The following is a 14,423-nucleotide window of genomic DNA, read 5'->3' as shown; positions in this document are numbered from 1 at the left end:
ACACACACACACACACACACACACACACACACACACACACACACACAGCTCTCATTTTGCTACAATATTTACAAGGAAAGAGACCAGAGACCAACTGAGAATCAAATTGTTGTACATATGGGACATAAGAATTTTTTTTAGCATCAAATCTAGATTTATGTGACAGTCCTCTATGCGGGGGACAGTTTGACGACTAGGGTGGAGTGGGCAGCATGGTCCGGGAGACTCACTACACACCTTATTTTCTGAGATGGGATTTTGCTATGTTTTTCAGACTAGACTCAAAGTCTTGACTTAAGCCCCTGATCTGCCTTATCCTCCTGATTAGCTGCGTTCACACCATAATAAGCTTTACCATGTAGATGGAAAGGGAGCCTGCCGGCAGGTTGAGTTTTTTCCATCAAGGTCTAACTTTTAAGAATCTGTGCCATTCATGTTCTCTGTAGCAATTTTGTCTTCTCTCAGCGCTTGGGAGGCAGAGGCTGGTAGATCTCTGAGTTGGAGGCCAGCCTGATCTATAAAGAAAGTTCCAGGACAGCCAGGGCTACCCAGAGAAACCCTGTCTCTAAAAATAAAAAAATTATGGTGGACATAATTTAGAAGTACTTTATCTCCTGTAGTTCCAACTGACAGATGTTGTCTCCTGTGAGACCATGCTCAGAGCTAGTTTTCAGTGAGATGTTTATAGAATTAATCAAAATCCTCCCATTTTCCTGCAGATCAGCTTTCTCGCTACCAGAGATGAGGATGTGATTTACCCAGGCACTACCCACCAGGCAGAGTAGAAATTCTGAAACTGCCTTAAGTCAGCTGACAGAAACAAGACTTCCCTCAACCCAAGTCACCAGGTTTTGATTCGCTTTCTCTGGGATGAAGCTTTTTGACAAATGGAAGTCTTGTTCTCTCTTCCGGGTGATAAAGGGAAGAGAACCACCCCTGCTGGTGTTGTAGGCAAATGGTGGGATCTATAAAAGATCATTCTGAGTGAAATATCCCAGAAGGAGAAAGACAAACACGGTATATACTCACTTATATAGACCTATAAGATATGATAAACATAATGAAATCTATACACCTAAAAAAGATAATCAAGAGAGCGGACATGGGGTAAGATGATCAATCCTCATTTAGAAAGACAGATGGGATGTGCATTGAACTTTTGACAGGAGTCTACTGAGCGCATCTGAAAGACTCTAACTAGCAGTGTTTTCAAAGCAGATACAAAGACTCATGACCAAACCTTCGGCAGAGTACAGGGAATCATATGAAAGAAGGGGAGTTAGTATGATGGGGAAAGGATAGGAGCTCCACAAGGAACCAAATATATCTGGGCACAGGGTCTTTTCTGAGACTGACATTCAACCAAGGACCATGTATGGATATAACCTAGAACCTCTGCTCAGATGTAGCCTGTGGTAGCTCAGTAACCAATTGGTTTCCCATAGTGAGGGGAACAAGGACTATTTCTAACAGGAACTCAATGACTGGCTCTTTGACCTCCCCAATCCCCAAGGGAGGAGCAGTCCTGTTAGGCCACAGAGGAGGGCTTTGCAGCCAGTCCTGAAGATACCTGATAAAACAGGATCGGATGCATGGGGAGGAGGTCCCCCCCATCAGTGGACTTGGAAATGGGCAGGGTGGAGATGAGGGAGGGAGGGTGGGATTGGGAGGGAATGAGGGATCGGGACACGGCTGGTATACAGAGTTAATAAGATGTAACTGATAAGAAAAAAGTAAAATTAAATAAAAAAAATACAAGTTTAAAAAAAAAGGAGGAAATGAGGCTGTTGTTCTGTTTTTGTTTTCTTTTGTTTTTAATAGAAATATGATCCCAAGAAGACCCAGGGTACAGAAAATCATGAAGAACCAAAAAGGATTTAAAAAGAAAATAGAAAGAAAGAAAGAAAGAAAGAAAGAAAGAAAGAAAGAAAGAAAGAAAGAAAGAAAGACTGACTTGAATTTTACATCTCACTTTAACCTTCAAGTTTAATAACATGGTTTTATCCAACTTAATTCTGTCACAGGAGGAGATGAATGGACTCAGTCATTCCATTCAGTCCAGAGAGCATCTGCCCGAATGCCCAGAGCAGCACGCCCATTCCATTACACTCATGCGTTCACATTCCACTGCTGAATGCCACCTCCCATTTGCTCTGTAAATAACTATTAACCTATTTACACTTATCCCCATGCTGACAAGAGCAGCTGTTTGTCTCTTCTCCCTTCTGACTTCTAAAGTTCCTGCTCCTCTCCAGTCTACCCTTCATCCTCGACCTCCCTTCCAGACAGGTGCGGCCAAACTACAGGTAGACACCCTGGGGAGAAAAAGAAAACAAACAAAAAAAACCCCCCAAAACCAAGGCAGGTACAAATGTGTCTACACCCTGATGAACTAAAAAGCTCTTAGGTATCAAGCCGGAGGCCACAGTTTGGAAAGGGGATTTAAGAAATCTTATTTGTGTTTAGCTAAGGGTCAGCATACAAGGCACTCTTGAAAGTCCTGTAGGAATCAGATAATGCTGGCAAGGGCACGTGCTTCCCTATAGCAGGACAATTAGGCAGGCAGTGGTCCCTGACAGAAAGGACAAAGAAGTTAGCTGAACACTTTCTCGCAAGCAGTAAAATGACTGCTGACCCGCTCCTCCCTGCTCGTCCAGCTAAGCAGCAGAAACAGCAACTAATTGTTGGCTTGGATGAGAACAAAGAAACACCGGCTCTTTGAATCCTTTCCCCCACCATACATGTAAAGAAAAAAGTTGGGGGCCAACTTTTAAAAGCCAGTAAGCAAACACATCAGTTCTCCAAGGACTGAGGAAAAAGTAAAATCCCATTTGCTGAGGCATCTCAAAGGCAGGCCTCGGCTCTTGCTGTAAGGCTGAACATACTTGACACCAAAGAAGGAGAAGCTGCCTTCCAAAGCTCACTGAGAGTGCAGTGACTGCTGCCGGGTCCACTTCTAATGCCGTGTTCTGAAGTTCTGTGCAGTTCAGTAAAATCCTAGACTAGAAACAGCATTGTTTCTATTAAGCCCTCCACCTGCTATATATACCTGGAGTCCTCGATAGTGTATAAACTTTATCTGTTATCCAGCAATAAACAGTAGAAAAGTTGTTTCAATTTAAATTCTTCCCAAATTATGCTTTAAAAATTCAGATCCAAATAGTATAATAAATTTTTCAATAATTATCAATTCAACACTTCTAACTGTGGGCTTAGATGACAATGAAGAATCACATCTTTGATTTTGTTTCTAGTGTTTATAAATAGAAATGAACAAATAAGTACCACAGTAAAAACGTGTATGTGGAAGTCTTAATTTCTTAGTTTGTTGGAGAAAGAGCTCTATAAAAGTTCATTTTGAAATACCCACTACTTAAAAGGTTCTCACTTGTTTATTTCTTTAATTGGAGGAGTGCCTGCACACATTGACTGAACAAGGGCAATTGTTCAGAATTGCAAGTGTTTCCCGGACAGGACAGTAAAACAAATTTTAGTGCTTATTGCAAGATAAAAAATCGGAGCCTCTTCATCCATTGTTAAGCATTTTTAATGTCTGGTATCAGAAAGGTCAGGGATGCCCAGTGGCATTCTGAAGATGCTCTGTGCAGATCTCAAATGATGCATCTTCTTAAGTTAACTTGTTCTTTTTTCATTAATTTTTATTTTTTATATTAATCACAGGTTTTTTTACTTTGTATCCCAGCCGTAACCCCTCCTTCATTCCCTCCCAATTCCATCCTTATCTCCTCCCTGCCACTTTCCAAGTCCACTGCTAGGGGAGGTCCTCCTTCCCTTCCATCTGACCCTAGTTTATCAGGTCTCTTCAGGACATGTATCAAAGCAGATGCGGACACTTACAACCAAACCTTTGGCAGAGTGCAGGGAATCATATGGAAGAAGAGGGAGTTAGTATATCCTAGAGAGGACAGGAGTTCCACAAGGACAAAATAAATCAGAGCACGGGGGCCCTCTATGAGACTGTTTCTCCAACCAAGGACCATTGTAAGGATATAACCTAGAACCCCTGTTTGGATGTAGCCCACGGTAGCACAGTAATTAAGTTAACTTGTTTAATCCTAGAATAAACCATCATTCTTTGAAGCTGGGCAGGTGATAGAAGAATTGTTTCCCAGTAAAGTGAAGCTGGTGTAGAGGAGGAAAGCACTGACCCCTTCTTTACTCTTGCTAATTCCGTGAACATACAGAGGAGAAATGATTGGTGCTGGAATGTTAATTGATTATTGATAATGACAAGGAAGACTATCAGAGACTAGAGTGGGTCATTTGTACAGCAGGCACTGTACAACAGCTCTTGAATGACTGTTAGGTAAGGCCAGGGGATTAGACATCTTCACCACTTCTCATATTTCTGTTTGGATTTTAGAAGTGTAACAGATCTCTCAGACCTGGTGGCCTGGGCTTAAGTCCTGACACTACCAGCAATGTGCCCTTTTTCTAGGCAATGAAGGTGAGCAAACTTGACACCAGCTTCCTATGGGCTAAGAATGTGCATAAAACCATGAAGACAATGGAGAGGAGCCACCAGCTCTTCCATTCTAGTCACCCCTCTGTCCCCCTGTGAAGCTATTTTAAAATAATGTTATGATACTACTCTCAAAACAGGTTTTATGAAATCATCATTTTGTCTTTGTTAAGATTTACCTGGTCAAACCCTTAAAAAATTAAAAGAAAAAGAAAAGGAAAAAAACCCTATCTCAGTGGCATAGCTAGTTTCCTCAGTCAGTATAACCTTTTGCCTCAGGTATAATGGAGGAGTCTTTATGAGCCTTCTGTAGCTTTCCTGGGAAAAGAAAACAGTTTCTTCATGACCTTGGCTTCTTAAAGTTTTCATTCCCTCCCTTACACATCAGCACTACATTTTCATCCAGTAATATCAGTGGGATAGTGCTTTTCAACAAACACTGCCTCAGGGAGAAATTCTTGCCATTTTTAAATCTTCCACCACCTGTCCCACTCCAGAAAATGATGGTTTGTTTTATGCTAGAATTGAGCATAATTAACTTACGGCATTCTGTTTGAGGTCAAGAAGATATTTATAGTAGAACATTGAGTTAGATCAACATCTTTCTACCTTAAACATGTCAGTATCTCATCTTTTCTGAAAACCATATTTTATTAAACACAATACATGTTTTGTTTGATACATAATCATAAAAAGTGAGTGGCTGGAAATAAAAAGTATCCATTTATATAATGAACAAAATGTAATGAGTAAACTGTCTTAAGTGAAAACAAACCAAGTGTATAGGCAGAATATTAACTAGAATATCTTATCACAAAGTTTCAAGTCTTAGAGAACCAAGAGTCTACTATGTATGAGAGATGACATTAAAAATTCCATGAGCAGGTGAGACAAATGGATTCAGTTTGCTGGTCAAGGGAACAAAGATGCCAACAAAAACTGCACAGAGAGTTTTCAAAGCCAGAAAATGGGAAGTACATTGAAGATAAAACTTGACCTAAATTTCGGTAAACATAAGTGTATAGTCCGGTTACGGAGAATGAAAGCTTAACTCAAGGACTTTAGCAAGTACCCACCCTGCTAATCAAGACAGAGAAGTATAAATCATGAGGACTCTCAATTCTGCCACCAGTACACACCAAGAAAGGGTAGGCTCAATGGAAAGTAGAAACATGCCCTTTTAACTAATTTTATAATTCCTGACATTTATTAGAGAAAGATACCCAGAGCTTAGTTTGTTCAACCTGGCAACTACTCATTAACATGCAGGACAAAGTATGTTTATGGCCATTTTCTTCTGTTATGCTCTCTGAGGGCATCATCAGTCTAGAGTAATCATCTGTTTTGCTTGCTCTGTTCATGCCTGTGGTAATGTTAGGGAAAGGCAGTGCATGCTAACGAAGATATGTAGTGAGAGTTAGGCCGTCTACATGGAAAATATAACCCAGTGATTGCAGAGCTCATCAGCAACTTTCAGTTCATCTGCTTAATCTGTGTCAACGTCATGACAAGGAACAGTGGGGCAATTACATTGTAGTAGATGCATAGCTAATGAGGACACGATGCAGAAGACATTGATGTCAATAAAATAATGATGACTGTCCGAAATTGGTTAAGAGTGTAATATATGTTTAGCGTTCATATGCAAGCTGCTCTTTGGAAAGATACTACCTATTTTTGATGTTAATACTCCTACTGAGTCTTCAGCTTGGGCCTGAACTGCTTTATGCTTTCTGTCCCATATATCCTGATAGATATCCATACAGTACATTTATTTTAAAGATGAGCAAACTAGGGCTCATGGGATTAAACAACTTGCTCAAAGTAATACTTGGAGCCACATTGTGATGCTAGCAAAGTGAATCATCTCCATCTCCATTGGCTTCCATTCCTAGCTTCTGTAAAGGGGACCGAAAGATCTGCCTGGAATTTTCATCTGAACATTGCATTCAAGGAGAGTGGTCTTTTTGAATAGCTTCCACCCTGCACAATAAGCCATTACCTGTCCTCAGGGTTTAACCCGCAACCAGAAAAGAGCCCCATAAAAGGAAACACTGTGCAGATCTCTTCGTGACACTTTCACGGTCTGAATGGTGGGCCACTTGAGAAGATCCCTTTGTCTTAAAAATGGCCCCATCTGCAAATTGACCTGAGATGTAGTTGCTAAATCTTCCTTTTTTTCTAATACAACAAAGTAATGGTGGTTTAGCTCAAAGCAGCTCCGCGTATAAAGTGCATCCATCTCAGCGCCCGTCTGTCAACTGAGCAATATAGGGCATCTCCTATAATCTCTGTGACCTTTGCTTTGTGTTTTTCATGCTCTCGGTAGATGGGAATTGTGCTTCAAGCTTCGGCGTTGGTGGGAACCCGTAGCAGAATAGCCAGAATTGTCACTCACAGTGCAGTGAGTAATAGCTGGTGGTTCACACCTAGCTGGGGAGCTTATTAATGAGCCTCTACTTCCTGAAAATGAACACATACTCACTTTTGTGCCAAGGCAGAGATTTTTTTTTTCCACCTGATGGTCTAGACTTTTTCTTCAGTGCATGTAGGTCAGCCATAAGAGTCTACATCTTGACAGCCATGTTATTATTTACTTCCTGCTAAAGACAATTATGGGCAAGCATAGCTTCCTTTGGAAAGAAACCACATGAGAAAAAAAAAAAAGCTTAGAGTGGCCTTTAGTTTCTTATAAACTGGTCACTGACTTGGCCTCGCCATGTCACTTACACAAATTTCCACCCAGTTAGCCAGAATGCTGTTCAAAATAATGACATCATTAACTAATTACATGTGTATGTATGTTTTGAGGAGCCAAGTCTTTGGTTTATCAAACTTATAAACTGCTTCTTGGAAATGATCTAAATTCATGACTTCATTCCAGACTTTACATAACATGCACCCAGAGTCCTGCAGGGCAGCGTTTATGTGCAAGGCGTACACTGAAGCGTGAGGCAAGGAGTGTACTCCCGACCCTTACCGCAAGCTCACGTGCTCCCATTTTATTTTTGTTTCCCTGTCTTCGCAGTTCCAGCAATCAGATGGGGGGGGGTCTCTCCTATGTGAGGGGAATGTTCTGCCGCTCTGCCCTCTAATTTACTTTTGCTTGTCAGCTTCCCGGCTGATTGCTACATATTTCATTTCATCTGAGGTAAAGCTTTCGATGCTTTACTAAACTTTGTAATTAGATGTCGTGACGTACCCAGTACTTGGGATATTCCTTTAACCTGTCACTTGTAACTGCAAAACAAAACTGAGGTTAGCAGCTATGGTGAAGGCATACCTTCGTCTGAAAGCCACTTATTTCCTCATCTCACTTTATTTACCTCAGTCAAAAAGTGGCACCCTATCAGCCTGCTCAACTGCGGGTATCTTAGAGGGAAAAGGCTTAGATGCCATGTTTAAGCAAACGCAACTTTTGATTTCTCAGAGCATGGAAAATAATCAGAGCAGTGTGTTTGCCAGCCATCAGGCTCACTCACCCAGATTAAACTGTCCACGTCTCTGGTGATGACCCATGGACACACAGGGGACAGACTGAATCAAGGAAACAGTGTAGAAGCAAGTAAACACTTTAACTACAACACAAGATAAAAATCTAATCTCTCTCTTTAAACCACACACATTCTCTGCCCTCATAGGCAATCAATTTCAATTATATGAAAGTAGCATTTACTCTGCCCTATTTACTTGTTAGAGTACAAGCCTTTTTTTTTTTAATTAGGAAACTGCCCCATTTAAAAACAGAACAAAACAAAACATAAAATTGAATAGAAGTGAGTAGAACTTATTTTCCTGCAGGGAACCCAAAATTATCCAAATAACCTGGCAGATATCAAGAAAAACCATGTGTTTCTGTTACCTATAGAACATACCAATGACAAGGCTTGCATATTTTTATTCCTAGGCACATCATTTAAAAATAGGCATATATATATAAAGGGAGTACCAGAAACCACATTTCTATCTGAAGATACCAGTTAAAGCCAGAGCAGCAGATGGCTCTCCAAACCAATCAGAGATCACTATTTAGTAGCCATGTAGAGGACTCCCAAGTAAACATGCCATTCTCTATCCTTTGGGGAATGTCAGGCTCAAGACAGAGCAACGGCACATGGTGAACACAGGTTTTCAGAGGATGTCGGGTGCCAGGGACTTCATGGGTAGAGTAGTTTTCCCAGAGCCCAAAGGACTTCATGTGGAGATAAATAGATGGGCATGTGGGTGTTGGGGTAGAGAAAAGAAAGAAGGCAAACAAGTCTCTTCCTCCACCTCCTCAGTCAGATTTTTGGCCTTTAAAGCACATGGACACTGCCTGCTGAGATAATTTCCCATGTACAATGTTTAGAAGAATTTCGTTGACCTCACCTGGCATTGTCATGTGTCTCTGTGTAGGTGCCTGATGGATCCTCCACCTCAGTCTGCTAAGTGTCTCCCACGTTTAAAAGTAGCCAAGCCATTCCCCAAGCATCTGATGTTGCCCTTTGTGAGGGGTAATGGTTTTCCTTTTAATTCTGATTCCATCAATAGAGTGACACTAATCCAGACTGATTTGAGTAAACAGAGTATATTCCACCATTGTCTCTGTGATCTGAGAAAGAATCAACTTGAGAAAGATCACTGCTTGGGTTGGAAATGGCCCCTGTGGGGGTTTTGCGCAAGCTTGAAAGGAAGAAAGAAAAGGCCTGCAGAGTCCTTGTCTAAAGCAAGCTCTCTTTGGGGGCGGTAATTCTCACAGGGGTATTATGCTAACTGCACCTATTAGTGGCTTCTGTACCAATAATAACGGAGACCTGTTTCCTTTGTAGTGTTTCCAGAGCAGTTGACAAGAGCGGTGGTTCATGAATTTCTTCCTCTGACCACCCACCACAGCTTTTTATAAACTTTTCTTTCTTTCTTTTCTTTTTTTTTTTTTTTTTTTTCTCTTAAAAAAATGAAGTTCAGGTTAAAAGTTCTGAATGAAATATCAATTCTTTCCAAAAAAAAAAAAAAAAACATAGCTATTCCCCTTCCCAGAATCAAGGTGTGCTTCATCTGAATACCAGTTGCTCAACTGTAAATTGACAAATGGATATTATCTGGGGAAGCCACCTCAACTCAAATCTATGGTTGTCCAACCTCACTTGGTCTTCAAAGAAGAAACTTGAACTACTTTATTTAAAACTTAGGGTGTAGAAATTAGTCATAGTACAATATCAATAAGTTTATAATAAAAATCTCCATGGCAGATGGGTGGTGGTGGTGGCACACACTTTAATCCCAGCATTCAAGAGGCAGAGGCAGGTAGATCTCTGGATTCCAGGACAGCCTGGTCTACAGACTGAGTTCCAGAGCAGCCAAAGCTACACAGAGAATCCCTGTCTTGAAAACAAACAAACAAACAAACAAACAAGTCCTATGTCTTTTCTTTTTCTTGCTTTTTTTTTTTTTTTACCAGAAAATGGAGAGGAATATAACTTTGAATAGAATACTTCTAGATTGAGTAAGAAAAATCAAACGTTCAATATAAAGGATTGTCTTTGTAAAGATCTTATAGACATTTCGTTCAATAATTTCTTCAATGGAGACAGGACAGCAGGTGCCATTTTGTAGAACTCTTCTGTTTGCCCTAAAGTATGCTAAGCTGAAAGGATGCTAAGGTTGTACACTTTCAGAATATGTTGGTTCAATGGAATTCTAAACTGGGAAGGAAAAGAAACAAGAGAAACAAGCTTGGGCACCTCTCCACTGATCATGGAACTTAACCCTTTTTCTCCCCAACTACTCCATTTGTCTTTATTTCTATCTATTTCACTTTTTTTTTTTTTTTTTTTTTTTTTTTTTTTTTTTTTTTTTTTTTTTTAGTGACAGACTCTAGCTTGAACTTGCTGGAACTTGGTATGTAGACTAGAGTAGCCTCAAATTTGCTGTAATCCTCCTGCCTCTGTGTGCCCGATTATAGGCTTGCACCACACCAGGCATTTTGGTTTTTTGCCTTTAAATCAAGTCATTGACTTCTCCATCACCATCTAGCCACTGATGTCCTGTCCTACAAGTCTTGCCATTCTACACTTTGCTCTCTTGAGTTGTCTGCATCACTTCCTGGGAGAAACAGAAGTGATGAGGGAGACTATGGAAGAAAAGGATATTATTATAGATAAAGATAGGTCTCTTCCCAACATGTCTCTCTAGACGCTATTGCCCCCAAATCAAAATTTAAAATTTCATAGGCCAGATACTTTCTGTGAGAAACTAAAGCCTAAATTTGAAATAAATTTCACTTTTATTTTTCTTAATTTGTTGGTGGAGGTGGCACTCATTTTAAACGTGCCATTTGTACACCTATCTGTTCTAATACCTTCCAACTGGAATTCCACAGCTGTGACTGGGCTTCCATATTTATCTCCAGAATTGCAATTGTGGCCACAATAGAAGGTTTCTTATCCTGGACCTATGATGACTTGTAAATGTAATAAATTCATAACCAACAGAATCATCTGGATTTTGTTCCTAATTCTGATTTCCGTATACTCAGCAGACACTACATCTGTCTCCACTGAAGTCTATGGAACTGAAGATGGCATGCTAAATGCCTCCCACCCCAAGCAACTGGATAATTCTTCTCTCTAACTGTAGTGTGCCACCATAGCATATCATCTCCAGAGCATGCTGTCAAAATTATGAATCTCAAATTTGTGGACACTGCTCTCCTTGCCAGAGCGTACAGGCCCTTCCAATTCTCTCTTGCTGCTCCTATGAGAGCCTTCCAGTCTTAATGCACATCAGTATTCAAATAAACATATTCTCTTTTCAAATCAATATGTCTTGACCTGTTGTAGTTCTCTCTTGCATTTTATTAATTTTATATCTACATCCTTTGCACACTGATCTTCCTCCACTCTGTTCTTTGATGAATTATGGACCCCCTAACCATGTGAGATATTTCCCTCATCACAATTTATGCTCTCTCTGTCTCTCGGAATCTACAGTTTGGCTATCAAGCTTGCTTTATGTTGGAGTCATGTATGAGCACATTCTGTCCTTCGTAAGCTGGCAAATTCTCTGAGGTGTGAGGCTACTGCTTACTCACTTCTGCCTTCCTTTCAAGGACAGTCTGTGTGTCTAAACTTAGTTTTCAGGGCATAGTAGGTCATATGTGAATTTTAATTTTAATGGGAAAGTAATCTATATGGTTTCTGGCTGGTGTCTGATCTACAGGCAAATACATATTACTTCTCATTTGAAAGCAGTTTATTTAGAAAGAAGAATGAAAAGAAGAATAGAGTTCATTTTTAGAGTAACCAAATAATTTGTGTACTAACTGGAATGTTTTGCAAATGAAAGGGGGTGCTATTAATAATTTTGCTAGAATAGCATATATGAACAGAGAAAAAGAAGACTAAATATTCCTGATCTTTCTATGGCACAAACCATAGACAATGAAGAGAGCTACAGGCAGAGAGTACATGAGTTGAATAAGACCTGAGAAACAGTTCATTTGTATTATCCCAACTGCTGCAGCAAAGTACAATAGAACTGTGCAGAATTGGCAGCCGATGTATAGTGCAAGGAATGCATTTTTCTACTTCTATGCATCCACAGCTAAGCCATTCACCCTCCCCCAAATCTCTTATATACAGTTCTAATTACACACTTCTCCCCTCAGAGCCCATCCCAGATCTTCATGGTCACGTTCAACACTCTCCCCTCTCAGTAACATGGACCTTGCTTAGCAACTCTGATATTTCTAACTGTATATCATAATCACTCCATACTTTCTATTACATCCAACAATGTGACGCTTCTAAGCATGTCAGCCAGCATCCACCTCTTGTGCCTTCTGTGTTTTATCACATTCTCTAAAAACCTTTCTTGCTTCCTGTAAATCTAGAACTCAGAAAGTTCTATCCGTCCTTCCATGTTCAGCTGCATCCTTCATGTACATTTGTATCTTCCTGATCTTCCTATCAGGGGCTTTTATTTTGCTGTGTTAGTTTGCATATTGCTCACACTTTCACAGAACACTAAGACCTCTACAGTGAATAAGATGAACTTCTGGATCAACTGCCTTTCTTTTTGACATTTCAAGCCGCTGTGTTCTAAACCTAAAATCCCCTGCTGTATATCCTCTATAAGTACCATTAAAATTAGCATCAGATGGCAGATAACACTGTGCCGATCACCTGACCTTTTGCTCATCACATATCAAAGGAGAGTGAATAGTCCACTAGGATTGGAAGACATTGCCATCTCCGAAAATAAGTAAATCTCTGGAAATTATGAAAAGACTTTTGATTATTGGTGCTGTATCTTTTTTACTTATATAAAATCAAAAATACTCAACAACAAAGGGAAAAAATCTTAATTTTGCAGCCATAAGAGAAGGTATTTTTAACCTATGTTTCTCTTTCCTAAGTAACCAAATGCACGTCAAAGAAACCTACAGTGTGTTTATGGCAATGCACTTTTTAAGCATTTTGTTCAAATCCTCCTCGACAAACAAAATCTGATGGCCACAGATGCGAACTTCCTCAACAGGGCAGAGTACAAAATTTATTCTCAATCCCCTACGTTCAACTCTTAAGAACATTTGTAGCAGTTTTGTGTTCAAGAGAATGACTGCTCTCTGATGAAAGGAACAGCCAGTACTATTTGGCTGCTGTGGATAACATCCATTCATACTTTCACCCCCCCCCCCCACACACACCCGTTGAGGATCACTGCTCTTCTAAAAAACAACCAAACCAAACATGCTTTCCCTTATCTAGATAAAGGATAAGTGTTTCATTATCAGCCCATCTCTTTTCCAATAGTAGTGAGGAAGGTCTGATCTGCCATCTGAGATCTCTTTCGCCCAGTCCCTTCTGGGCTTGAGGGCACCCAATCAGAAAACAGGTAGGGCAAGGCTGCCGCGTGGAGAGTGACTATAGCGTGGCTGACACCCGAATTCGATCTGCAGCTGATGCTTGCCACTGTTTTTTTTTTTTTTTTTTTTCTGAGAACATTCACCATCTCAAGCCCAGCCTGGGAATCCTTAAAACTCTCATTTTCTTAATGAGGAAGAAGGACATTCTCCCCCTGTTTAAAACACAGCCAGTAGAAACAGGACAGAGATAAAAGACACATCCCCAGACCATGCATGCAGGCCCTGAGGTCAACTGAGTGAGCAATGACCTGGCCTCCGGGAGCCGGCACTGCTGCCACGGCATTTCCCCCGAAGCTTAGCGTCCACTTTTCATGGAAACCTCCGGGTAGCTACTGTGAGTTACAATAGTGCCCTTCGGAGTACACACAACTGCTCCACGGAGCTCCAGATAAAATATAAGTAAATGGTACACAATCATAGACATAGAGCACTCGGGAAACAATCAACTGAGTAGTAAAATCAAAGTTTTGGATCTTAGATTCTGTTTAGTATCAATCCACAACTGGGTCCTTTTCCCTCACCAAACAAGGGATGTTTTAGTTGAGAGCTTTCTAAAATGGAGTTTCTCTCTTTTCTTCTCCTCTCTTCCCCCCAGTACACATATGCATGTACTCATGTATACATACATACATACGCACACACACACACACACACACACACACACACACTTAGATGCATGCACAGAGATAGCAATACAGTGTAGCAGAGTGTGCTGCCGATCTAGTGTTTGCGTTTATTCATTGTTTTTTGTTGTGCTGTTGTTTTGGAAAGTTGAGTTTACTCTGTGAGGAAACGTCTGTCTTGTGACACTCTGTATCTGCATCTGAGGTCGTTTCAAGTGTGGCACTGGGTTCCAGTGCTTGCTTGTCACTTCTCCATTGTCGTACAGGGGCAGAGATTTAAGTCCTGCCTGTCACATCTTGCCCGTATCCTCCTCCCTCCAGGACTCTTTCCTGTTCTCTAGGACATCCACCCAATCCAGCCCAGCTGAAGGGAAATAACTGGAAAGTTAAAACAGGGTAGAGAGGGAACAAA

General features: G+C 40.6%; 1 protein-coding gene across 3 annotated transcripts in view; it reads right to left on the bottom strand.

Annotated features, from left to right (window-relative positions):
* Tp63 (tumor protein p63) overlaps window positions 1-14,423 on the bottom strand; it is a 203,968-nt gene that overhangs the window by 71,151 nt on the left and 118,394 nt on the right. The gene's annotated exons all lie outside the window — the stretch shown is intronic.

This window comes from Psammomys obesus, unplaced genomic scaffold (assembly GCF_907164565.1).
Source record: "Psammomys obesus unplaced genomic scaffold, mPsaObe1.curated_primary_1811, whole genome shotgun sequence".
Classification (NCBI taxonomy): Eukaryota; Metazoa; Chordata; class Mammalia; order Rodentia; family Muridae; genus Psammomys; species Psammomys obesus.
Note: the sequence above shows the minus strand (reverse complement) of the source record. Positions and strands in the feature narration are given on the sequence as shown.